This window comes from Cloeon dipterum, chromosome X (genome assembly GCF_949628265.1).
Source record: "Cloeon dipterum chromosome X, ieCloDipt1.1, whole genome shotgun sequence".
Taxonomy (NCBI): Eukaryota; Metazoa; Arthropoda; class Insecta; order Ephemeroptera; family Baetidae; genus Cloeon; species Cloeon dipterum.
In genome coordinates, this window is record NC_088790.1 from 11765116 (window position 1) to 11789243 (window position 24128).

At 39.6% G+C, this 24128-nt stretch overlaps 1 protein-coding gene across 9 annotated transcripts in view; it reads left to right on the forward strand.

The window, feature by feature from the left end:
• LOC135947137 (titin-like) overlaps window positions 1-24128 on the forward strand; it is a 67695-nt gene that overhangs the window by 12113 nt on the left and 31454 nt on the right. The window contains exons 1-2 of one of the 9 annotated variants that reach the window (XM_065495751.1): window positions 8118-8425; window positions 21779-21825. The exons of 7 other annotated variants lie outside the window; for them this stretch is intronic. The gene's annotated coding sequence lies outside the window, so the exon portion shown is untranslated. Of the gene's footprint in view, window positions 1-8117; window positions 8426-21778; window positions 21826-24128 lie in introns of those variants that run through there. One more of the 9 variants, XM_065495750.1, reaches the window with a different exon arrangement.

The window sequence follows — 24128 nt, forward strand, 5'->3', positions numbered from 1 at the left end:
AGGGGTGGAGGGTAAACACCCCTAAACCTTTCAGCTGATCAGGGAAGGTCGAGACGAGTCCAACGGTGGGTAGTTTTTGCAATTCTGATGGTTAGAACCCGAGATTTGAGATTTGTAAAAATGTCAATATTTGAAAATTTTATATTTTCTTTTCGCGCGCCGCTATTTCTTGAGAAGTTTGAAACCAATACAAAATGTAAGCACACCACTGGAAAGCTCGTTTATTTTTCTAGGTAATCATATGCATAACATGTGGGTTACATATCAAATTCCGACGTAAATTACGAAAGTAAAATCGCCGGATGATATTGTCGTCGTGCCGGACGCGCGACACGAATCATTAAATTCAAAATATCTCGCGATCTATCAGAGTCTCCATCGATTTCTCTTCACCATTCGATTCTACAAATTCAGGGCTACATTTTTTACGTTTTCATGAAAAAAATCCGAGGGGGCGTATTTTGCGATATTTTTAATTGAACATTTTGCACGCGAATTTGTGACCTTGACCTTTGACCTACAAATTTTTGGCCAATGGAAAATTTGTTCTACTCAAAAAGTTACGTGTGAAGGTGAAAAAACCACATCGAAATTCCAATCTGGACCGAAGATACCTTGATATTTCGGATATACTATCTGAAATTTTCTGTTTTCGAAAATCGTGATTTCCCAAAAAAGCCCCCGAATTTTTAGCTCAAAATTTCAGGTTACACACTATGAAACACCTCTAACAACATATGTAAAATTCAGGATGGAGAAATAAAGTCGGTAAAATTGACAATTACCCTTAAAAGACTCCTGAACACACACAGAAGAAACTTGAAAATTCAGTTTTTCCGAAAAATTACATGACTTCTTGATCATTTGAGGGCTTGGTATTGATTCCTCTCATTTCTCTCGTCATAAAATATAACAAAAGGTTCGGGTTTTGAGGAAATATCCGCAAATATCAGTAAATCACGATTTTGAAAGTAAATTACTTTATATGAAAGCACACAAACGTTAGGGTCAATTTCTAGATGTTCCGTACTTTTACCCGTAATTGGATTGCCTGAGCACGTAGTTCTTGGTAAACCCGAAAAAATGGTTGCTCCGAAAATGCATGGCCCAAAACATATCAAATGAAGAGCGTACGTGGAATGCCCGAAACCTTTTTACATATTCTTCAGCGCTGGAATGGTCTGCTCCTCTTTTCATTCCATTTTTTATGTTTGGCCATTTTATATTGGCAAATTTCAAGTACTATTTTAAGCCATAATTAATTCTCATTTTGCTTTTGACTCAGTTTTAGGGAATTTGCAATTCAAAATAGATTAAATTTTTTACTAAATTTCACGTAGTGCCAAACAAATTATAGACAATTTTTCCATCAAACTAAAACTTCATTTGAAAGCAGGATTAAATTTTGATCTAAAATGGGTCATTTGTCACATCCCCAACTGACAGCATCGCTTGTATATTATGTATGGCGTGGTCGGTCATCTCCTAACACAATTATCATTGTTGCTGTTGTATTGGCGGCGAGAATCACTGCATTCCTCTCTCGAGCTGCTCTCTGCAAATAAGCGATAGAGCGCCGAGAGAGATGAAGAGAGGCAATTATGCCATTACGCTCTGAATTATAATTGCTGCAGCACACGTATAGGCCTTCGGATCGGTGGCGGCGAACACCTGCGAGCAACAACACGCTCGGCAACAACTTTGCGAACGCACGTCACGACCAGAGCAGCCGAAATTCAAGCGTGGCTCACAGCACAAAAGGCAAATTTGCGTGTTTGCGAATAGTAAAATTGTTCGCAGAACTTGCAGCTTTTGGTATTGTCCGCGGAAGTTCATTTTTGGTCAGGGGGCGGACAGGATAATTATTAATTTGCGACAAAGGGTCGCAGACCTTTCTTCCGCGCAGAAGCCACCACACCCGTCAGCATGGCCAAAACTGCCAGGTGATCGACTCGTATTTTCTCGATTTGGCCTAGGGTTGAAATTCCAAATATGAGCTGAACAGCTGATTATGCCTTCTTTAAGATAAAATGGTTGAGAAAATTTCCAAAACCGAATAAAAATCATAATAAGCAATAAATCATATAATCTCTAATTTATTTCCATCAATATGGCTATTCAGTTTTGTAAATAAAAGTAATCAATAATAAAAATTTCTCCACCGGCAAGTTTACTTTCAAAATATCAGCAATAACTCATATAAAGAGATGATGATCAAAGAGAATTTTAAAGTGCATAGACATGATATAATAATTGATTGAAAAATGTTGCTTCCCGGCAGTTTTCTGATTTATATGATTGATCTCCTAGCTCCGTGGGCCACCAGCAGTTTTCTTCAATCCAAACATGATCAGAAAAACACTCCTTCGGCCTTGATCTTCACCTTTCTTGGGCCGAAAAGAGCGATGAACTTCCCGCCGGATATTTTATTTATTCAGCCTATGGTGCGACACAAACCACACACGCCAGTCCTTCGGGCACAATTACTTTGGCACCTTTAGGTCAAGCTCTTGGTTGTGCGAAAAGCGTCCCGCAGAGCAAACTCATTAAAAACTGTAAATGAAAATAAACCGACTCAAAGGCAAAGTTTTCTATATCGGCGCGGTCGGTCAGCAAACACTCACGACGCGGACCGGAAATCCTCTTATATTTTCGTCGAACCCATTTAAGGAGACTCTTTTTCAAACAAAAGGGCGTCAGCGGCGATTCATTATGCAAAGCACAAAGGCAGCAGATGACTAACACACTTTGGAAATCAGTCCCAAGCTCAATTATTCATGGGCTAATTATCACAGATGGCCCTTTAAGCGCGCCGGGATTAAATGCCAAATCCACACGCACCTGGAGAATATTAATTCTTGCGATGGCAATAAGTATTAAAGTGGGCCGCCGGCCGCTAGCTGCGACAAAATAGTTTCACGTTTGTCACCTGACACATTTCCTAGCTCTCATTAATTTAATTAATAATCTCTCTGCTCTGCACTCGTGGCCACAGGCACGCCAGGAATTTCAATTTTGAAAAAGGTCCGTGTGTTTCAAAAGTGAATTTATTCTAAATTACGCTGATTGATAGTTGAATTTATTCAGTGCTAATATGGCATAATAATTGCTTTATATTTACTCCAATTTAACGCTCGTCTGTGTTAGAAAGATTTTGTTTTCATTTTTCACGAAAATTTGCAGCGCTTGTATTTTTTACGACAAATTTGAAGTCCTTTCTTCTAGGTCTTTCCAAAGTTGTTTGCCTTATAGGGAAAATGAAAATACCTTAAGCAACGAAAATAAATACGATTTCCAGAAGGGGCGGGCACTTAATTGCAAACCTCATGAGATAGAAATGAGTTTGTCAAATTAAAAATAACGAAAGAAACTGAATTTATTTAATATCAAAGAAGTATATCTGTGGTCTTTTTGTCTAACTTTTTAGCTTCACAAATTTCAAAAAACAATAATCAAATCAATTTCTCCCAGCTTTTTTACACATACCGCAAATCGTTCGACTCCATGCTCAAATTTTCCCATGAAATGCTTTCGTGAAGTCACCAAGTACTTTGTGGTTTAAATTTTTTGGTCTTATGCAATCAATAACTGCGAATGATCTTCATTCAAGCAAAGGTGGCTATTTATTTCTTCTTTTTATCGCCCCTTCTCATCGTTTGATTCATCCTGCAGGACACAATCGGTGGTCACGCATGATCGCCGGCATGTACGTGTGTCTGCTATAATTTATCATGCAAATACAAACAAATAACAGCAAATCAGAGCAATCTGCCTAATCCCTGAGGATACCGTGCGCGTAGGTCGGCTTGGGATTCCGATTGCGTGGCGCACTAACGTATATACACATATTGAACAACTAGCTAAATATACACACGTATTATTTGCGATTGCTGATTTCAAAAGGGATTTTCCGTGCTCTCCAAATATCAACAAGCAGTTAATAGCCAAATTTGTATGCAATATTTGTATTTCGCAACATAACCTGTTTATTTTAAAATAAATTAAACAAATAATAAACACCGTTCTATGTATAGCAATGAAAAAATCAGCAATACATCGTTAACAAAAGATTTACCATTTTTTTTTAATTTCCTTATATTATTATGTGATCAGCATTTAACATCAATTTACTTCTTAATGTACTGTAACTTATCAATCCATAAATCCAACCTTAAAAACCACTGCTATAAAAGGTTGTTTTAGGTTTTATTCGAGTGAAAGTGGAAATTTTATGCCTAAAAACAGTAGATAATATTCAGTGCCCGTCCTGAGTGTCTCTGCCACATAAAATGAAAAGTCGATAGACGCGGCAATCAAATGAATTTTATGCGTTCGCCGGAGAGCATCAGGTGCAAATACGCCAATAAAAGCGGCATAACTTGGAGCACTCAAAGTGGTGTTGGTTTTCCGACGAATCCACAGGTGGCACTGCAAAGCACTCGCAACGGCCACGAACTCCAGCGGCGAATGTGCTGACTAAAAAATTGCTGCAGGCGACAAGAAGTACGGTTGGGCGCCTCACCCAACCTTATCCCCGAAGGAACGCAAAAAGTCTGATGGGGCCAACGCACAGCACACACAATGCAGCCTGTTTAACTGCGCGAGAACACATCTTGGACGACTTATCACGCGTGCTTTTAAGACCCGTCGTCGCTCTGCTATTTGGGAAAACAATAAATTTTAATTCGAAAATGACATGTTAATGTTAACGTCTTGCTTTTAAAGCCAGATGGTGGAATAGTGATTTATTCTGCCTCTCTCGCGCTCGAGCAAGAATACATCATTGGTTAGCGTGCCCTTTATTTTTTAATGGGGACGAATGATTTTTTTCTCTAATTGTTTTTGTTAACAGCAAAAAATCATCCTCAAGAATTTAAATATAGGGCAAGAAAAGAAATACGTTTCAAAAAGCCATTTCAATTTGTTTGCTTTTTATGTGAAATAATCGTTTAGAACGTAAAAAAACTCAATTCAAAAGCTCCAAGAAGTTTTAAGATTAATTTTAATTTAATTCAAACATTTATAACTTAAAATAATTCCAACATACGCACCTAAACCAATTATTCAAATACTTTTTGTTAGTTTTGAAACCCCTATTAAGCTGTGCCAAAATACAAATTGAAGCTGAAAGCATCCCCAAATGAACAAAAAGGGCGATTTTCTTTGCACTCCTGGCACGCCTGAAAGAATCCCTTGTTTCCCACCTGCGTGTAATTAAATTACGCCGCTTTGTCAGCCACCCGAAGTAAAGAAACAAGGGGTGGAATTAAGACAATACAACAATATGTATTGCTGAAGGCAGCCGACACAAAAGGAAGAGTTTAATCTCGTCGCGGGAAAAGTACATGCACTACCTTTTGCTCACTCGCGCTGGCAAAGGAAAGGGCGAAGCCTTTGATGTTGTTGCCACACAGCGCACAATATTCATTACAATGCAAATCCCCTTCACCCCTGTGCAAAGAGAAAAGAGGTCATAAATGAGGTAAAATGAGACGGGAAGGGAACAGAATAACATTTTTAAACCCCTGACATGTACATAGAGGAATGAGGTTTACGACACATTGCGTGCTGCTTTGATGCTACGACAGCTTTAATGTGTCGCTCCTCTGTCTCTGCGTGAAAACGTAAATAATATTGTTCTGTATTAAATACGATTAACCTGTACCTATTAAGACCCACAAAAATCAAGTTTTTTAGGGACTTTTAAAATATTTGAAATTATTCCTCAATTTTAATATTTAATTGCTCTAATATTTGTCAATTATATACAGTAAAATTTCAAATAAGGGAAATATTTAAAGGTTATTTTTTACTTATAAAATTTGTTTTGATCGCGGGTGGTAAAGCAGTATAGTTCGTGTTAGCATGGAAAATTTTCGTACAGTTATAGTTTATAGGGTATATAATGTAGCGGTTCCCGCTTATTGGCGTTAACTTAGTTTGTAACCTTTAGATGTCACTTGTAACTGTATGATAAGCTTTTCTCATTTACCCTGTATAATACACCTTCACTGACCGCTCACCTACGCACGCATACGGTCATGTCGCATTTACCTCTCCGGCCGGGAGTATAATGCCGTGCGCATATATGACGCTTGTAATAACTTAATAGACCCGAAGATAATACCGGGGTAAGCATTGTATTTAACTGTGATAATTATTGTTATTCTTGACTCGCATATTGATGCGTATATTAATTGTTTATATATTGACTTTCCTTTGAGATTTTATTATGTAATATTTACAGTCTTAATTATGGATTAAATCTACGTCTACAAAGGAACCAGATGCATTTCCTTTTGGCTCGAACCGAGTAACCCACATTTGGTGACCCCGACGTGACGCACGGAAATTTGCCCATAGACACGGATATTCAGGAAATTTGAGATGAGAAGATGACATTCCTCACGCCCTGAAATTCCGAATCCACCTTCCAACGCAGCCCAACAACTTCAGATATTTCTACAATTCTCTGAATGAATTTTTATGTGGTAAAATTTATATTTCGAGCCAGTGACATTTCCCAAATTTCATTCGCAACGAACATTTCATAGCCAGTGATAGATTCCAGTAATTCTTAACTCGCCGTGAATTTGTTTAAATTGTTAACGCGCATTCTTGCCCACAAGTTTGTAATTTTAATCCCTTTGTGAAGCTAAGTAATTCCTTGAGTGCTCAACATACGCTTTTCAAATTTTGCTAATCGGTCTATGAGTCGAATCTTTCGCCTTCACTGCTCGCGCTACTGATGTCTTAGGGTCACGTCGCCCTGACATGCTACTGCGCTAGAGCCCCTCACGACCTAGAGTCATTGTCGCTCTGTCGTCGCATAACGTTTCGCCGCTGCACGCCGGGGAAGCCGAGGACTGTTGCGAGCGGCCGCCTCGAGCCCCCCAGTCCCTTCCTTACCGATTTAGGTATCGTTTTGGACTCAGTCGAGTCAACGCCGCGCCGTGCCCGAACGTTCCTTCGTCTTTGATTCATCCGCGCCGCGCAACCGCCGGCTAGGACCATCATCGACAAACGCATCCGCGAACACTCACAGCCCTCTGCTAGCAGAAGTGAGATAATCTCGGTTTGCACCTCAACCAACTCTTTATGACCGTACCGTCCGAAAAGCATTCATTCCTCAAGATGTATTTTGTAAAACGCAATTTGTTTCTTTCCGGCTTCCAGCCTCAAAGGGGGGGCACTGTAGCGGTTCCCGCTTATTGGCGTTAACTTAGTTTGTAACCTTTAGATGTCACTTGTAACTGTATGATAAGCTTTTCTCATTTACCCTGTATAATACACCTTCACTGACCGCTCACCTACGCACGCATACGGTCATGTCGCATTTACCTCTCCGGCCGGGAGTATAATGCCGTGCGCATATATGACGCTTGTAATAACTTAATAGACCCGAAGATAATACCGGGGTAAGCATTGTATTTAACTGTGATAATTATTGTTATTCTTGACTCGCATATTGATGCGTATATTAATTGTTTATATATTGACTTTCCTTTGAGATTTTATTATGTAATATTTACAGTCTTAATTATGGATTAAATCTACGTCTACAAAGGAACCAGATGCATTTCCTTTTGGCTCGAACCGAGTAACCCACAATAACTTTTTTGATTTATTTTTTGATAAAGGATTGACTTTTTCATTTAGCATTAAGCATTTTTTCAAGAGGTTCGGAGGAGTGGTGATTTGCGGGATTTCACTTAAATTAACTATTCTCTGCGGTATTGGATTTTGCTTTCCATTTTGCAAGAAAAAAATTCTGCTCTGATCAGGCTAGAACCCTGAATAAGAGTGTGTGTTACTTCAAATTTTCTTTAGTTTTTGGTATCAAAAATTTACGTTACTTGTTATTTTTAAAGTTTTCTCATAAAATAAAAATACTAAAACAAAAATAACCAACTCCTCTCTAGAGTCCTTAGGACTCTACTCCTCTCAGGCTCACAATCAGTTTCATTACTACGCTGATGATTTGGTTTCCGCTTCAGCCGATAGGTGTCAGTGCAATGGGCGCCGTCAGCAGGTGGACTCTCTGCAGGGGTCAGGTGGAGTTGCGCGCGCACCCGTCGCGGTGCATCTTCTCCGCTGGTTGCTGCTGCTGCCTCGCCATCCGGCCGCCGCGGCGAATACAAAAATAATAAAGCAGTCAGTCAGTCCCCGCAAGCGCTCGGCGGACCGTTTGCTGCATCTCGCAGCGGCGTCTTTTCCAACCGTTCTTACTCGGCAACCGCGGTGTGTTGCCACTCGACCTGAGTGCCCTTACCCTGATATTGGACCTTGTCCTATATTGTTAGCCCCAAAAACCGTGTCTTGGTGCAGAAACCACCTGTTGCTTGAGTGACGGTTACTCCTCTGCTCATCAGTTACACCCTCTGTGAGATGACAGTTCGACCTGAGCTGCGAACCGGCGATTTCTGTAAGTTTTTTTTTTTTGGTAATTTCGTCAATTTTTTTTTATAAAATCGGTCGTTCTCTTTGTGTATAGCTATAAATGTTTGCCTTAAATCCAGATTATAGGCAGGTTCAAACATTGGTGTGCAGTTATTTTTTAATTAAAAAAATGTGGAAATTCAAATTTCAGGCTTACACATTTTAAATTTAGCACGAGAATTTTTAATTCAAGTTATTTCAAGTGGGTGGGTCTGAATTAGGCTTGTCACCTAAGTGTCCCGTTGTGTCCTACCACAACCCCTCATAGGTGCATGTCACCTTAAAATTGAGGTGATACATTATAATAGCGGATAAACCTTTTATAACCAAATTTTATACCGATGGTGAAATTTCAATATTAATTGAATTTCAATTACGAGACACACAGTGGAAATCAGGAGGATTTAGAAATTCAATTAATTAAAATCAATTACACACCATTTCGGCGCTGTTCTCTCCGTTGGCGAAACTTGCCGCATCATTCCTTCTCGCTCGTCGTCGCTAGTTCTCTTTGAAAACACGAGGCTTGTTTGCCGCTCTCGAGGAATATTTCTCATGCTTCTGAATGTCGTTTGTCTGCTATGATAAAATTCCCATTTACCTGCACAATGTCCAATTAAAAACTCCAATTTTTCGACCTCTCCGCGTGACACGCTGACACATTTCGCGCTGCGCGAGATGAGATTCTCAAATACATAAGCAGCAAGCACAGCGGCGAGAACAAATCTGCCGCGGTCATTCATTCGAGGAAACCTTTTACCTCAGCCTAGCGGTTAATCACTCTTCTTCTTGCCGCGCTGGACGCACCGGCCACTCATCGCGGGTTGCGGATCGTAATTGTTTAAAATCGATTACGCATGATACTGCCATCAGCCGAGCACCGAGATTGAAAAAGGTGTTGTTTTTGCTCACTCAGTCAAAGGTTGATGCACCAGGAAGTTGGAAAGAAAGAAAATTCAAATTTTCACAGAAATTGACCCTTTTGAAAACCATATCCGTGTTCACTTCTTGGGAAAGGAGCATATCGGAAGCACTAGAGCATAATTTTGAAAAGGAATGCTCACTGACTTCATAAGTGGGTCGTCGGGGACAAACAAAAAAATAAATGAATCAGTTTTGAAGTGATAATTTGTGAGCCGTGGACGCCAAGCCACCGCAAGCAACGATGGGATTATTCATTTTTTTTATCCAACCCGTTCACGAAAGGAGGAAAAGAAAAATGCTTGTCTGAAAGGTTTTCAGCGTTTCTGTTAAGTCCTTTATCCGATTTTGACTCGAGATCTTATTGATAAACGACGATGAAGCATAATTTTTGAAACGCCTGCTTGCTTTGCTTCAATTACAGTGCGACCGAAATCCGGTTTATTCGATCCCATAGGTCCTCTTTGAATATCGTGAAGATTCTGCATTCCTGGGAGCAGAAGGACTTTATCTGTGTACGCCCCATTTGCGACGCACTGCGCACTAGCATTATGGAATGTGGTTTTGATTACATCATTCGTAGATAAACGTGCATAATCTCAAATTCCATTCATTTTTGCATTACATTATCGACGTTATTTTATTCATACCTATTTTAGAAAATCTACAAAAAAACTCACATTTTTTTTACTTGTAAAACAATTTTTAAAACCACCCAAGCTGATGCAGACAGGAAGAATAAATTAATTATTAAAGCGATTGGAATGATTTGAAAGGCAAAGAAATGCTCTAACGCGTAGAATATATCTTTACTTTCCATCCAGCATAATATATGCATGTGACTGGATACGCAATTCAGCTGAAAAGAAATGGCAAAACCGCAAGTGACGATTCCGTCTAGAGAAACAGAAGCGCTTGACGCGAAACCTGATCGGGATTGGTGCGGTCACCTTAACCCTATTCAAAAGCGCAATCAGACGTGATGACTGCATATATGCATTACCCTTTCTTCTCGCTGATAAAGCCCTGCATTAACGTTTATGCGTGCGGTGAAGGTTGCGAACCAAATATAAAGTTGATTTTTGATAACTGCCCGACCTTTTACCGAAAAGGAAACGTTCTCTTTTTTCAATAAGATTCCAACTGTCACAATGAACTCGTATCTGACTATGCACTTTTTTCGGCAGTCTGCATGAAATATCCCGCTTGAATGATTTTCCCATTAAATCCGCGGTGGAGAGCTGAGAGGCACAATTACTTCTCTGGCTGTAATTGAATATTATTTGAGAGATGCGCTGTGAATTATATGTGTGCATCTCCTCTTCCTGCTCCCGGGGCTAAATTGCTACTTCTGTCGAGGAGAAAACAACCGCTTCTGTTCTTGGGCTATTGAGCGGATTAATACGTGCCCTCTAAGAATTGTCCACACTCGGCCGAGTGATGATCCAACTCCTCTTGCTGCCTCATTAACCGCACAGACAGCAGCTATTTTCTTTCAGACCTCAAGTGCGGCAGCAAGAGGATTTTTTGCTAAAGCTGAAAACTGCGCAGAAAAATATACCGTGACTCGTTAACTTGTCAATGTTGAATTACGGCGTTTTTAAAATTTATATAAGCTCCTTTAAAATTGCTCCGAGTAAAATTTTCGACTGTTTTAGACAGAAAATATTAATGAAAAATGCATTTTGAAGCAATTTAAACTAAACAATCTGAGAGTTTTCCTATTCATGTGGGTGAAACTGATTACTCGATGAACGTGTAGCCCATTTTTTATGATTAGGGATCTACACTTTTTTCTGGATACTTTCAAGCAGCTTTACAAGCCAATTGGTTAAAAATGTGGAAAATTACTTTTAAACTAAATATTTTTATATTCGTATTAAAAATTACCAGGTTGTAATTCCAAAAACCGGTGGCAATTGAAAAATTAGTTAATTATTCCACTTCTTTAAACTAAATATCTGCCTCTAATTGTTAGCTGATTTTTCTTGTCCTAAAAGACTGATTACAATACTGTCATTAATAAAATTTTTGCTCAACTCTCTGAGAGAAATTGTGGTTAAGGACCAGGAACAAATTTCCTGGAATATTTCCATCCTTTAAAAATGATATTTTTGCTCCATAGGTTTTAAACAAATAGCAGACTGAGAAAGGTTTTTGTCCAGCAAGCTCCGAGCTTTTTATTCCGCCTTTCAAAGTGCGTTTTTCACACAAAGACGTGCACCAATAACCACAGCAGAGACAGTCTGCAAGCTAAGCAAGGCAGTATTGTATGCCTGCGTCTCGCTCGCATCTTTCTTGTTCCTCTCAAGTGTCCTGTCCGCCGTCGTCGCCACCGAGAACCAAATAGCAGAACGGACTTCACAGCTAACGCGAGAAATGAATCGGCCCCGTCTATGGCAGTCTCACGAGAAAATGCTGCGGCTTGAATGCGAAAATGGAAAAAAATGATGAAAGCTGCACCGATGTTTCCTGGCTTATACGGACGAATCGGCCGTTTTGCGGTTTGCACTCGCTCCAGGCGAGGATCGGTGCAATTTTACGCTGTTTTGCCTAAAATGGCTGATCTGGGATAAAAATCTTTGTCTCAGCAGTGAAGAAAAAGTATCTGTGGCTTGCAAACAAGGTAAACAAGACCTACGCACTTGAAACTTTCGAATGAAGTCTGTGTGACATTGAGTTTGATATGCAAAAACAGCAACAACTCACCAAAACACCGTCTAAAACGGTCCAATTTCTCATGGCAATGGTTTCAATGGTCACTCAGTTGGAACAAATCGGCCGCCCGAAGTAATTAAAATTAGGCAATAGCAGGCAGCGCTCCACAAATCATAATACACAAATGTGCTTGGTTTGGTTCGCCGGACAAATCGAAACACGTGCTCCGGTGTTTCGCTCCAAGAGTTTCACTTGTGACGAGCAGGTGCGAGTGAAAAAGCTAATTGAGGCGTGTGTGTAAAGCACTTTCAGTTCAGTACCACATCACTGTAACCGACACAGGTACTGAGAAATGACACGCACTCTCATCAGCTCGAATCATCTTTCGTAATTCATGGTCGAAGAGGTATATCGAAGCAGTGCTGGAGAGCGGCCGGAGAGTGCACTCACCCAGAGTTTGCCGATTATCTCTTGAGATTGAGTTTGACACGGAAATCAACACACAAGTTTAAATCGCTCATCTCTCATCTCGATTGAAATTATTGTTAGAGGAAAGAGAATGTATAATTTTAACTCTGCGGCTCTGTGTGAGTGTAAGTCTTATTATTAATCAAGAACAAAAACTAGCCCCTTGGCTCGCATTGTTTAGGCATTCCTAGGAGTGTCAAGGCAATGGGAGATATTTCAGCATTTCGGGGATCTTTTACTTGGCTGCTTATTGTCAGATATGGCAAATGATGGTTAGATTAATGACTTGAAATACACACAAGTAGCTCAACGGGCAGGGAGTCGCAACGGTGCCTACTGCCACTTGATAGTTTTCGCACCTTTCCAGCGGCTTTAGAGACAAAAAATGCCTGGCGTTTCAATAAAAGAGGTGGAAAGATGGCCACGATTATGCCCGGGATCATCTGCGGCAACTCGGACCCATGTTCGCTCGGCGGTGTTATTGGGATTTTGTGAGCTTATAGCCCGCGGGAAGTGCTAAGCAGAGGCAAGAAAAATATCATAAATCGGGAATGTTAAAAATCACACGCCTTCCACAATTCGCATAATTCCAAAGCTTGCAATTTTTTGATCAAAATTGAAATTTTCCGATTGTTGTGAGCGATTCTCAGGCATGTAGCAAAAGTTTGGTTAGGTCATCGTATCCTTCAGAATGACTGGCGATCGTAGTTTGATACACGTCACAAAATAAAAAAAATAATAACACATAGGTAATGATGGAAACGTTACCATGCGCCGAGCAACCAGCACAAACGCACACACTTTGCCGACGCATGCAAAGGATGAAAGCAAGGGTTTGCATCGTTCGTTGACCTTGCGAGCGAGCGCGCGGTGAAGAGCGAGACGAACGGTTCGGTGCCTGCCCCGCGGCCCTTTCGGCCAAATTTAATCCACCTTCACTGCTGGCAAGGTGCAATTTTTCTTCGGCGAAATTTCGCCCCGAGACTGGTGCGTGCGAGTCATAAACCAAAGAGTCATGAGGAGTTTCTATATCCGCATACATACACGTGTCATTACTCTCGCGTCAAGCAAGTGTAAGAAACTAGGAAGTGCGGCAATGTCTACTAAAATTTCCCTTTTTTACAATAGAACAAAAACTTTGGAAGAAAGTTTGAATTTTGGGCTGCAACTTTTAATATCTTTAAAAGATGTGTATAGGATAGAACAGAGTAGTTGAATTCAAAAACGTTGACGTCACGGCAATTAGCAGATGGAGGATTGAGGATGTAAAGATTTTCGACTCTCGCTTGCTTGACATATTGACGTTTTTTCCTCATGTTGTGAATTTCATGAAAGTTAGAGTAAAGTAAATTCAAAAGTTTCACCATACCGAAAATTTCAAATATTCCCTGTTGATGTGTGGTTAAAAATTAAACAATTTAATTAAAATGTTATGCTCTCGGTAAAAGTCTATGGAAACATTCTATGCTTGTAAAAATGAAGTGCTCTTTTTAGCTTATTTAGTTTAAATGGATTGCCTAGAATATTTCCTTAAGTTAGCAGAAAACATTAAATTTGTTGACAAGTTCGTCACGTTTTCAAAATTTGAAACAATCTCCTTTTTTGATCCCTTTACTTTTTCCGAATATCTGAAAGAGGCCCCATTTCCTTAGAACTAAATTTTCTTACATCGCATTTTTACTGCTTCATTGGTTTTGCAAATTTATCCTAAACAGAAAAATGACAATCTCTCACGCACCCCCGGGAGCAATAATTTGTTGCTGATTGCGTGGCACGATTTGCAAAACACGAAACTCGTCTCATATTTGCACAAATCTCAAAGTGAAATGAGAGGCTGCTGCAGGCGCAGGTATGAAAAATCGATGCTTATCTGAATCGCGCCGCCGCCGCTTATAATAATAATTGCTGCCGTTTTTTAAACGTACGAAAATTGCGCAAGAAAAATATGGTGCCGCTTCCTGTATTTCACTCTCTCGCGCCGCGAAGGATTGTTTCGTCTGATGCAGGGAAACAAAATCAGCAGATTGCAATAGCATCACGAGAATGAAATTAATTTGCCCGCCGCTTTGCTTATCGCGTGTTGTCATGCTTTTGTGCCTCGCCGCCACATGCAAACGTTGATATAACACTGACTGCTGAGCTCTTCCCTCGCCATCCGCAAATCCTTCCTTTTGTTTTGACTCTTCGAATATAATGGACGATTGTGCGCAGCTCCTAGATAGGAAGTGTGAACCCGGATTTCGGAACGTGCCAGGAATGAACAATATGGCCGCAACTTCTTGAATTGTTAACGATTAGAAATTAGCCGGGCTGATTCATTCAACAGTTCAATCGTGCGTTGTAATAAATTATAACAAAAATTGTTTGTAAAATCTAGCGGCAAAAGAGTTTAATTGAAAATGTGCAATAGTTAAAATAGGACCAAAGCTTTTTCATAGCACATTTCAATTCCTCTCAGTTTATACCTTAAGATAGAGATAGTTCTTGTATTATGAAATAAGATAGTTGAAGATTTCCAGAAGGGAGATATTGCCCATGACCGCATTTTAAAAGCATTTAAACTTTTCAGCCACTTTTTGAAAATTAAACACTGCATTCTGAGAACATTTATATGCGTTAATATTATCCCCAAACGCTTCTTAGGTAAACAATAATAGTTATCTAGGTTTCGCAATAAAATCGTACTATCAACTCAAAAATTTTAATTGGACTCTCAATGTTTTGTTTTTCTTATATAGGTCGTCTATCTTTTCTCTTTCAACCACTAATCCTTGGTTACTAAACATTTCTATTCTTGAATAGTGCGGTCAAATATTAGTAGAAATCTGTCTGCTGTTAAATTGGACATGTCATGGTGAATAACCACGTGACACATTTTTGTGGAAATTAGAGCCAAACGCACACACGCCGCTCACAGTGGCGTGCATACGAAATGAGGCAACTATACATTATGCAGGCGCATCAGGAGAGAAAAAACTATATATAGAACCTTTTAGACAGCAATGATAATGATGCTTTCTAATTTTTTCCATTTATCATATCGCGTTGGCTGCAGAAAAAAAATGCAAATTCATCATCTTCCCGGCCGTAAATTTATGCAAGTTGAAGCAGTAATGTGCAATTGTTTTAGGAAGGAGAAATCCTCGGAGTAATTTTAGGCCCTCTCTGATGTAGTATATAAAGAGGACTGATTTATCAAAACGAATATTATTGTTCTTATAACAATCGAGACACTTTTGGAAACCAGAAAAATACTAATTTTAAAATATAACTCGTATGTATTATATTTTTGATATATCAAGGACATCAATTAAAAACGCTTTTATAATTGTCCGTGAACACAATCAACATTGAAAGAAAATGCTACTTAAAATGTTACGCAGTTAATTAAAATCTAATTAAGAAACAGTCTTTATTCTTGACAAATTGTGTTGTTATCGTAGTCAGTTAGCTCTTAGCATGACAATAGTAATTTATTATTTAGTCTATCAAGAGTAGAAAGAATAAGTCCCCTCATTTTATTATCTGTGAAATCCCCGCACCTATTAATGAATAGATCGCCAACCAAAACACAATTCCAGGATTCAATTAATTACCGAGCCATAAACCGTGTAAATTCAGCTCCTGAACGAATTTGAATGGAAGGCGGACGTGCCGGGCAAGAGACCCTGAGGGCTCCTCTCTGGTATTGACAGTTAGCTTAAACACTTTACGGCGTTTGCGCGCTTAATTTTGCGCACATACAACAATTATTGCTTTATTGCTCCTCACCGCCCGTGTGTGATGTAAAGAAAGAGAAGCACCAGCAGCAGCATGAAGCTCTCAGTAAAACACGCACCGGCAGATGCGATAATGGCGTTTACCTTTGCAAGGTCGTGCAGGCCGAGCGCACGCAACCTGCGCCGGGCTTTGCGTTAATTGAGAGCTCGCTCTCGCCATTGGCAGCGAGGTGGGCGAGATTAGCACACGCCCGCGTCTCGCTCTTCTTTTGTTGTGCTTGATTTCAGATTTGCGAGAGACACCTGTTTTCCATTCACGCGTCCATGCGGGCCTCGCACTGCTAAAAGCTTGTTGTGCCCAAGACCGGCTCAATTTATCGTTAAATTATTTTGGAATGATGCAAACCTTACTTACTCACCGAATATTTAAAATTCTAATTAAAGCTAATTAGATTTCATAAACTGTAAAATCTTTAGTGGGTCAGTTAAACTGTAAGATAAAACGCAATGAAAAATTTCAGTCTGAAGGAGATACATCTGGAATTCAAAATTAAAATAGATTAACCGTTTAAAATTATCAACCAATTAAAAATTCTCGCGATTTTTCCAATTTTAATGAATTTTTGTTGTCTCTAAATTATATTAAATTTAATTTGTTTATCATGTAAAATTAAAAAGAGAATATTACATGTTCAAAAACTAAAACGGCCATTTCTGATAAAGGTTAAGTTCTCCATTCTCCATTCTTCACCACAATTTTAGCAAATTAACTCCGTTTTTGTAGCTCGTGGCAGTGTCTCGCGTGCTAATTTTATTCCAAGATGCGCGTTCAAATGACGCAATTAGCCCGGTTCTCAGCACATAAAAGGACTATTTGGAGCCAAACTGTGCGCTTCTTTGTCATAATTGTGCGCAGCGGAAACCGAATGAACGATCATGAAGACGTCTTCTTTTTACAATATAAATAATAGTTTCCGGCTCTCCTCTATTTGTGGATTCATGTGCTGAAAACTGATTACCATTAAAAGGGGAGAGAAGCATTTTTTCGATGTTGCTGCGTCCAAAAAGTAGGCAAGATGCATCGTGGACCGGAGCAAATTGCGAGACGCATGCATTGTGCAAATAAGGAGCACAAGCCGCGAGAATGTGAAAAAAGCTGGATAAAAAGCGAGTGAACGAGACTGTCTCCTCATCCGAGGAAAATCAGCTATGTTTGTCCCGATTTTCAAAAGACGCAAAAGACACGCACGATTTTGTGAATAGAACGAAGAGAAACTTCGGGTGCCAGTAATGCATTTTATCAAATTAGTCCACGCGATTTTTTTGCTAGAGTTGACTTGTGGCAAAAAAAATGACTATTTCTCATAATTAATTACGTTGGGGTTCAGTCCACAAACGTCGGCACGAATTGGAACAGTAGGAATCCTTGTCGTTCACAAGAGTGAGTGACTGGCGAAGAATGCGCGTGAAATTAGGGACCGGACGAACTAGAGCCGGAATCTCTCCCTGGAATCAAAGGCACGACTCGTTTTTATTCCTCCACGGTCACACAGAAAAACAAATTTCTCTCTGCGTCATAATAATTGTGCAGTGGTATTAAAAGACCATTAAACCAGCCAGTCAGCCGACACTCGATTGGTAAAAAAGAGAGGAGAAAAATTGAGCAAACACGCCGCGCGCGCGTTGATGAGCGCGTTTCAAGTTCAAATCCCGCTAGTTCTTTCGGAGGAGCGGCATTTCTGATCTGATACTTCAGACCGCCGAGACGGGCGCTCCTAAAACTCATCTGGAGCAGTCGTGGGCATTCCTTACAAATGACCAGCACCGTTTTATGCAATGCTCTGTACTTTTTATATACCGAATAATTAAAATATCATTTACAGCTGACAGCATTGTGTAAATTGGCTAAATATATTGTCATGACAAGTGGCCTGTCAGATGATCAAATCAAATCCAATTGCTTGATAGCAAGGTCACGTTTTGCCGATTACACCGGAATAAAGGATGGGCGGTGGGTGAAATTTCGGTTTGCCCACTGACGCAGCAAATAGTTTCCTTCCTGTCTGCCTGCATATTATGCCGGGATGAAGGTACTTGGCGGAAGATAATTTTTTACCTTTCATTTAGTCATACACGTTTCACAATGGTGAGTGAGTTTTCAAAATCGGAGCCAATCAGCAGCGTTTAATTTGCTGCCTCACTGCTTTCCGTTGCGTAAAAGTAAACCTTTGTGAAATGAATTCCATGACTTCTCTGTATCTTAATTCATTTAGTCTGCTATGTAAGACGGTAACGCAATTTTGTATGCCATTTCCTCATCTAAAATCATTTAGGATGTGTGCAAAACTTGATTTTTTTTGTTGACCGTTACAACGTCAGGACCGTTAAATAAGAACGAATCATTTAAGGTAAATTGTTTTTATAAAAAGCTTCTTCGTGTTTATCTATTCTAAAACTATTCGATGAAGTTATCAAAGATTGTACCCGAAGATTTCGCTAAAAAAACGATTTAAAATTCTCCTTCGGTGATAGACCCTGCCTATCCTTAAAAACTAAGAAGTCTTGAAAATAATTTAGAAATCCTCTGCAAGACATCACTGTGAAGAGAAAATCCACAGGGAACTTGTTCTACGGCTCCAAAAAATTGCCCAAAAGTTCATGACCTACGCAGATTTCACCATATTTCCGATAGGCATGTTGAAACCTTTAAACATTTTTAACAGGTAAATCAATCTAATCGTTGCAAAAACTGCAACAAATATAATAGAGTCATATTACTTATTTGATTATTTTCAAACACTTACCTTAACTTGAAAACTGCTAAATTGGATAATGGCTGGTTTGTGTTGTGCTAGGAAAATCGATTTACATCTTTTGCATTTATGAAATTCGCCTTTTTTCACATTCCTAGGCCAAATTCAAAAAATCATATTCTTTAGCATAATTATTTTAATACTTTTTATCTCTACAAAAATGTGGTCAAGTTTTCTCATTGTTAGTTTTACACATCATTGCCTTTTAATCTAATTTCTGCTCTCCAACTTTCCGAAAAGTTTTTGCGAGCTGTCCTAGCTCTTTCACTCACACTCACACACTGCAAACAATGCAGGCTCGTCGGGAGCAGTTCCAGTGGGGCAGAAATTGACAGCAAAACGTGCCCTACTTATTCTCGTCAATTGAATTATCGCTGGCTCGCACGCGCGCAAAAACCATTATTGCACTCGTGCCGAACAAAAAACCGAGCAATCAACGCCTCGGCCTGGACACTTGTCTCTCTCTTTCACCTGCCGCGTGATTTCCGACGCTGATAACAGATACAAATTAATGTAATTGCCTTCTGGAAGCTAAACCAGTCCAAGGTTTCTGCTCAATGTCTGCCTGCGGATGAAATCTAGTCAATCGATGGCGACATTTTTACAATCATACATCTCGGTGGTTAGCTGCTGATATAATTCACGCGGTAGGAGAGGTGTGCAATTATCGCGCGCGAGATGCTGCGTTGTCTTATACGATTTTGCGGGGGAACATTCCCACGGAAGGCGTTATTTCATTTCAATTAGATCTGCTTTCGCGCCTCCAGTACATCTTCATCCGCGTTATTTCTTTGAATGGGGAAATCGGCTTGAGGAAATATCTAACAACTAAGATAAATAAAAAATGTAATTTCTAATGACGTGGAGGAACTGGTCTCTTTTCACGGCGACCTAATAGTGAGATTGGAAACTAATTCTCTTAAAAATATCTCCAAATTATATAATTCTTTGTAACAATTCTCTGCTCTTACATTTTGGTCCAAAACAGTTGTTTGATGTAAATGAGTATCGGATCACTGATTATTAAATAATTGTTTTTTAATTCTGTCAGTTTGATTTGTTAGTTGGTTCAAAATCCCTAGTCTATTTTCAAATATGTCTATTGTCTATTGAAATTTTCTTAAAAGGTCAAATTGTGTATTTAAGACAAGAAAACTCATGCTTAAGTAGGGTAATAATATGATAGTTCTGAAATTCGGAGGTTGCATCTCTGACAAGGATGAGTAATGAGGATGCAGTAATTTACGCTTTTATTGCACGCGAGCGGGCACGAATGTTGCAGGATTCTCATCTCGAGTAACAAATTTACGACACTGCACTTATGTGAGTGCTCAATTTATGCACCTACTTAAGTGCTTGAGCGGAAGAAAGTGCTATTAGACTTAGTGCTCCCGCCGATTTCTGCAAATGACTCTCCGATTTGCATGGACTCCTTTGAGCTATATTTGCGCAGCTACGCATTTCAAAACAACACACCAACTAACTTACACTGCTTTAAAATGGTAACAATGGCAACAACAAATGGTATACATTAAAATAATATTTTCAATGAGATAAAAGTATAATTAAAAATACCGGTATTTTGATGATTGATATGTCGAAGTAAAACTGTACGCCTAGAAAATATCTGTTCACATCAATCATTAAATGCAAAATCATCGAGCTTGTAAAGACAGTGTGCTACAATCCGCGACAAGGAAATAAACAATAAAAAGGCGAATGCCATCTGTTTTTCCCGTCGAAGAAGAAATATTGCAACTCAAGCAATCACAATTAATGCCTGATTACCGGCGATGCTAATCGCATTCTCATTCATTCGTCAAATTCCACGAGATCCGTTCGCGGCGGTGGCGGCTGTTGTTGCTCACAATTGCGAGCGGCAAAAAAGAAAATAACGAGCCGGCTCTTTCTCTCGGTTGGCGCTGACCTTCCGAAGGCGTTGACCTGACGCTGAACCTGCGCTTCGCTAACCTGCGAATTTCGCTTTCCTCGATCGCGATTGTGCGCGAAAACGAAAAAACGCTTCATTTTTCACGGCGAGGCGAACGACCCAAAAATTATCTGCTCCTTTTCAAAACATTTTCCACGCACTGTCACGCTCTACCAAATGATTAATGACGTTTCATTCACTTCTTCCTTTTTAAATCGGGAGAGGAAAATTAATTCACTTTTACGGATACAGTTAGCCTAGAACTGGTTTGCAAACTCGAGAAGCTGGCAGATCGAACTACGAAATCCGAAAATATAGCTTTCTAAACGCAACGACAAAAATTAGGTTTGAGTTATCCGATTCGTGACCTCTTTAGTTTCTCGTACAAACAATTTATACCTTTTTATTAGTTTGGATTAAGGCTTAACGTGGCAATAAAACGTCGGCGAGTCGGATAGAATTAGGCAGCTTGACTTAACATTGCCACGCCTTCTCGTTACCGTGTAGTTATTATTTTCGACTGTTCGTTAGCTCAAACAATCAGTAACAGTTAAAGCCTCATTTATTGTGCTTATAATTATAGTTGTTGGTCATTTTCTGCATTATTTCGGAGTAATAATCATTTCAAACGCATTCTCTGTCTTCACGGATTTGGAGAGAATCCGATAACTTTGCCGGCTAGTGCGCTCACGCCTTCCTGCTGGAAACGGTTTCTGCCAGCTGGCAAAGAATCGTTTGAATTAATTCAGCTCAGCTCTAGTAAATTAGTTTTTAAATCTATTGGATCGTGTATAATGTGTGCTAATCTTATTATTTCCTCTCTGTTTCAGGTAAGTTTCCATTGCAGCCATCTGTCTGAATTTTCAAGCCGATATTCGTGAGTAGAGAGAGCAGCTATTAACATTTTTAATCGCATATAGAATTGTGTAAGCTATCAACGATATTTTTCTTCAAATCCGTCCTATTTAAATTGATTTTAAGCCTGGTTCAAATTGAATAGATACGCATGAACTCGTATTTGGCACTTTCTTGTGTTTCCATCAGTATTTTCCATCAAAAATGTTTTTAAACTTTTTCCGAAAAAATAATATGAATAATTCTACAAACCCTAACAACTATATTATATTTACAGTTTCTTGAGTGTAGAACAAATTTGGTTGGACATATCATTTCCGAAAAACTGTATAGCCAAATATGTAAAGGGCCTGATTCAAGTTTCAGCTACCGTTTTTTAGCCTTTTAACCTCTCTGAAAATAATTAAAAATCTCATAATACCATCCAAAGCCAGAGGTTCCGTATTACCGACTTGTTCGCTGCGTTGCATGCGATATATTCAAATAATTCCGCATTTCGACACCAGCAAAAACAAGGGACTAAATTTGGCAAGTTTTTCGCGTAGGCCGCGCCTAAACGAGCAAAAAGCGGTTCTAAATAACAACAATAATGACGGCGTGTTCGCCTTGACTCGTCTTCGTCGGCCGCCACAATTTGAGGGTAACTGTACTTAAGTGGTGGGCCCGGTGGTCACGTAATGTGGTGGCACCGCACGTCCCGAACGCCGCGGTGAACGCATGCAGCAATTCACGCAAATGCATGCATGTGCTGAATTAAAGAGTGCACAAGCGGCTCTATGCTCGACTAGTGACGTTATTTGTGCAGCGCCGCGTGCAGAACTCGCCTCTCTCTATTTAATGCGTGTTTTCGTCCAACACATTAATTTGCATATTATCTCGAGCGCTCGGCAAACACAACAGCAGAAGCAGTAGTGTGAACTGCTGCTCACGAGTGCAAATATCAAGGGCCACGTGGAGGGAAAGAATGATGTTTCTTTGCGTGATAAGACGCGGAAAGAGGTTTATATTGCAGAATGTTTTGTACAGTTCCTATGAATGACAGCCATTTGAAATGGATGAGAAAATACTGTCTGAAATAATGAGTGTTATTTTTAATGGGAAATGAGTTAATTATGATAGTTTGAATGTCCGGAAAAATATTAAAAATCACCAAAACGTAATCATGAATTATTAAGTCTTAACCCGTTTAAGGAAATAATATTCAAAAAACAAGTTTTTAAGCAATTAGCAGTCCAAGGATAGGCTCTAAGAGAATTGCTGGATTTTTGAAAACGGCGTTGATAACATGTATCATTTTTTTAAATAATTAACAGAGTTTGCAGCAAAAAATTATCGATCATACTCTGTGCAGCATAATTTTCATTATCCTTCTCATGTAAATCTGCTGCACAGCAGGCGTCCCAGGTCTTTTCTCATTCACCAGCAAAATGTGAGCTTTTAATAAAGCCCCGTTGGTGTATAGTTTGGGGGTGCGGCATTAGGCAGGGAAAAGACATGCAGTAACTGCAAATTGGCTCTGCCACGCTACTTACACTCACTATCAATTTAGTTGCAGAAAAATTACGAAATTCACGTCCAATTAATAATGGAATTGACAGCTAAACGAGTTTTATTTTAAATAAAAGAAGTAGCAAGTTAATTATTAATATTCCACCTCGTTGACCTAGCGAGTGGACATGTTTGATCTTCGAATTGAATCAAACATGCAGCAAACATCACGAAAAAATAGAATTCGCCCACGGCCTTCCCACCTTAAAATTATCGCGTCTCGAAAATGAATTGTTGACGGCGGCGGCGGGCGGACAAAGGTAAACAAAACGAAAAAGGATAAAAGAAAGTAGACAAACTAGGCCCGCCAGATGAGTTTTTCACTCTCTCGCGATGTGGTTTATTCGGCAATTTGGTATTCATGGGCTGGGAACTCGGAAATCATCGCCGTCATTAAGCGATATTATTTTTGTACGTCAAAGAATGCGCACCGCCTAAAACAATGAGAGCCAACCTCTTGCTTTGTGGAGATAGCATCTCGCTGCTTTTCCCACAATTACACGCACAATCTCAACCGGCCGATGCAAAACCCTCTAGGAAAGTGTTCGCAGGCGCTAAAACGCGTTTTGCAGTGCAATTGGCCGTAGAAAATATATGCAAACGGTCTTCTTTTGTTAGAGATCGCAGTTAAGGAGGTGATTGACAGGAGAAATATCTCTGGTGACTGTGCCATTGATTGAAGATATTTTTGTGACTGTTATGACGTTCTCACCACCAAGTAAACACGAATCTTGATTCATTCATTCTGGCCGCTATTATTTTTTACCAAAACTATTT